Source organism: Pangasianodon hypophthalmus, chromosome 10 (genome assembly GCF_027358585.1).
Source record: "Pangasianodon hypophthalmus isolate fPanHyp1 chromosome 10, fPanHyp1.pri, whole genome shotgun sequence".
In the NCBI taxonomy this organism is placed as follows: domain Eukaryota; kingdom Metazoa; phylum Chordata; class Actinopteri; order Siluriformes; family Pangasiidae; genus Pangasianodon; species Pangasianodon hypophthalmus.
In genome coordinates, this window is record NC_069719.1 from 24,272,352 (window position 1) to 24,275,950 (window position 3,599).

Below are 3,599 nucleotides of genomic sequence, written 5' to 3' on the forward strand. Positions count from 1 at the left end.
ATATGAATTAGACCATCCTTATATATAGTATTAATATACAGTATTATTTAGGTCATCTTTCCCATAAACGTCAAACCAGGTTGCAAGGTCTTGTAAGAATTTAGGTGGGAATTTGTATTTAGTTAGTAAAAGTTGCCTTGCTATGAGTATAGCAAATGCAATTTTCTGGCACACTCCCACCTCTCCCCACCCCGAGGTGTGGAGTGCCGTGATCGTATAGTGGTCAGTACTCTGCGTTGTGGCCGCAGCAACCCCGGTTCGAATCCGGGTCACGGCATTGGTTTTTCCACCTCTGCCTTGAATGCTAAGGTTGAGCATGGCTTGTGTTCTCTGGCCCTTTTTCAGATGAAAATCATAAGTAGGTAGGTTGTCACCTCTGCCAGCTTCCCATGGGCCAGTGGCGCAATGGATAACGCGTCTGACTACGGATCAGAAGATTCTAGGCTTGGCTCTGTTTTACCCCAGTCCAAAAGTGCACCAGTGCAACCCACTCCAGAAGCTGAATTTCTGGCAGAGTCACAGCGCTCATAATCCCTGAAACACAGAAAGTTGCGACCCTATAGTGGTTAGTATGTTGGCTTACTACAACATGCTTTATCTAGCAGAGTAACAGCACAAATAGCTTGATGCGTGGAGAGCTATGAGTGCTGATTGGTTTGCACTCCGTGTTGGGCTCTCAGTAACCCTGATCTGGGTTATGGCATTGAATTTTCAACTTCACAGAATCACTCTTGTACTCAGAGTTTGAGCATAGATTGCATCTGGTAGCCCGTCTTCAGTGGAATAGCAAAATAACAAAGGATCTCACTCCCTGCGCCCTTATGTGGACTAGTGGTACAATGGTTAATGCCTCTGACCAGAGATCAGAAGCTGGCTGGCTTGGCTCTCTCTCTCTTACCCCATCTTGCATCCTGTTATAAGACTGGTTGTTAACTCTAACAAAGCTCAAAGCTTCTACTCAGAGTCTGACCATTGGCTGCAACCAGCAGCCCAATGACCAATGACTTCTGCATCACTCTTGTACTCTGAACTTGACCATAGCTTCACCCTTACAGCCCCTTTTCAGTGGGAGAGTGTAAAGTTGTTTTTAACTCCAACAAAGCTCAAACCTGTGCATGGATGTGAAGTTTGCCAGGGGAAAGGGAAATGAGGCTGGTTTTCCCTACACCCGGCCAAGTGTGTGCTGGTGCATCGAACTCTTCCTCCAGCATCTGGTTAGCTAAGGTTAAGTGTGATTTGTGACGACGGATCAGCAGTTTCTAGGATTCGGCTCCTGGCTGGCAGGCTCAACTCGGCTTTCTCCTGCCCCATCCAACATCCTGGACCAGACTGTTTGTTGACTGCAACAAAGCTTGTACTCTGAGTCTAACTATGGCCTGTGACCAGTAGCCTTTTCTCAGTGGGAAAGTGTAATATTGTTTGTAACTCCAACAAAGCCCAAACCTGTGCAAGGGTGTGAAGTTTGCCATGGGAAAAGCAAAATGAGGTGGGTTCTTACTACACCTGGCCAAAAGTGTGCCAGTGCATCTCACTCTTCCTCCCCTAGCTGATGTTCTGGCAGGGTAACGGCTCTGTGAAATAGTGCAGGGCTGGGATTGTATAATGCTTAGTACTCTATGTCGTGGCCACAGCAACCCCAGTTGGAATGCGAGTCACAGCATTGGCTTTTTCCACATCACTCTTCTACTCAGAGTTTGAGCATTGTTTGTGACTTGTGGCCCCTCTTCAGTGGGATAGCCAAATGAGCTAGGCAAGGGGTGGGCTGGTGGCACAATAGATACTGTGTCTGATTATGGATAAGAACATTCTAGGTTTGGCTTGTGGCTGGTACAGCTCTCTTTTATCCCATGCAACATTCTGATAATACCACCTGTTGACCACAACAGAGCCCAAACTGCTACCCACACAACTAAAGAAAAATTGTCCGCTACTCACCTGGAAAGTTCCCGGTTTCTAACCAATTGACGCATCTCCTCCAGGGTGGCCTTTGCACTTTTGTGGTTGTCCCATATTTTCTAGTGGCCAGGATTCCTTGTTTTCACCTAGGTGGCCTTGGTTTGACTCCCAGTATGGGAATGTGGCGTTGCATCCCCTAGTTGAAATTAGCATAGCCTTTCCAACTCAATGTGTGACTGAATTCCATGAAAGTGTAAGTACACAGGCTCTTCCACAAGCTTTTTGTGGGCTGGTGGTGCGGTGGGTCATGTGTCTGTCTACGGATTGGAAGATTCTGTTTTGACTCCTGGCTGGCACAGCTTCACTCTCTCTTGCCCCATTTAACTTCCTGGAACTGGCTGCTTGTTAACTCCAACAAAGCACAAAGCTTGTACTCTGAGTCTGACCATAGTGGCCCCTTTTCAGTGCTAAAGCTGTCCTTAACACCCCCGGCTCAAACCTGTGCAGGGGGAAAGTGAAATGAGGCTGGTTTTCATTACACCAGGCCAAATGTGTGCTGGTGCATCCAGTGTCTGGCTTTCTGGCAAAGTAAAAAATTTTATCAGGCTATGTTAGGTCGGTGTGCCTATTTTCTCACACACCAACCTGCATGTTCCAAAACGAACCTCTTCTGTTGCAAATGCTCAAATGTCAAACAAATGCTCAAAACTAGCAAAATCTTCACCAAATCACCGAGTTAATAACATGCAGGATTAAATGACCGATTCTTTAACAGAATCTGAAAATTGTCATTGATTGGAGTCAGTAATTGTTGGTGTTGCATTTATTTCAATTCATTTCCCAGAGCACTATATAAATAAAATTAAATAACAATGAATTATATAATTTTAGTTGTATTTAAGCTTGTTCATGAACTAAGATGAACTCTCTGTACCTTTTATATCTCAAACATGCAGTGTATTTGGGTTGCAGCATGTTTTTTTTTTTAATTATACAAACAAAGGGGGTATCATATAGATATGAATTAGACCATCCTTATCTATAGTATTAATATACAATATTTTTTAGGTCATCTTTCCCATAAAAGTCAAAAGCAGGTTGCAAGAGCTTGTAAGAATTTAGGTGGGAATTTTTATTGGCTTAGTGTAAGTCCCATCTAGAGGCATGGAGTGCCGTGATCGTATAGTGGTCAGTACTCTGTGTTGTGGCCGCAGCAACCCCGGTTCGAATCCGGGTCACGGCATTGGGTTTTCCACCTCTGCCTTGAATGCTAAGGTTGTGAATGGCTTGTTTTCTCTGGCCCTTTTTCAGATGAAAATCATAAGTAGGTAGGTTGTCACCTCTGCCAGCTTCCCGTGGGCCAGTGGCGCAATGGATAACACGTCTGACTATGGATCAGAAGATTCTAGGTTCGACTCCTGGCTGGCTCGGTGCGTTTTTACCCCAGTCCAAAGGTGCACCAGTGCGACCCACTCCACGTCACATGAGTCACAGCGCTCATAATCCCTGAAACACAGAAAGGTGCGACCCTATAGCGGTTAGTACTTTGGCTTACTACGACATGCTTCATCTAGCATCTGACTGTCTAGCAGAGTAACAGGACAAATAGCTTGATGCGTGGACTGGTTTGCACTCCGTGTTGGGCTCTCAGTAACCCCGGTCTGAATCTGGGTTATGGAATTCAATTTCACTGAATCACTCTT

At 45.3% G+C, this 3,599-nt stretch overlaps 3 non-coding genes across 3 annotated transcripts; all 3 read left to right on the forward strand.

The window, feature by feature from the left end:
- Positions 1 to 205: 205 nt before the first annotated feature.
- Positions 206 to 277, forward strand: trnah-gug (transfer RNA histidin (anticodon GUG)). Its single transcript has one exon. It is a non-coding gene; the product is annotated as a tRNA-His (tRNA).
- A 2,790-nt stretch (positions 278 to 3,067) lies between these two features.
- On the forward strand, positions 3,068 to 3,139 carry trnah-gug (transfer RNA histidin (anticodon GUG)). The gene has a single exon. It is a non-coding gene; the product is annotated as a tRNA-His (tRNA).
- A 114-nt stretch (positions 3,140 to 3,253) lies between these two features.
- trnay-aua (transfer RNA tyrosine (anticodon AUA)) lies at positions 3,254 to 3,326 on the forward strand. Its single transcript has one exon. It is a non-coding gene; the product is annotated as a tRNA-His (tRNA).
- Positions 3,327 to 3,599: the final 273 nt, after the last annotated feature.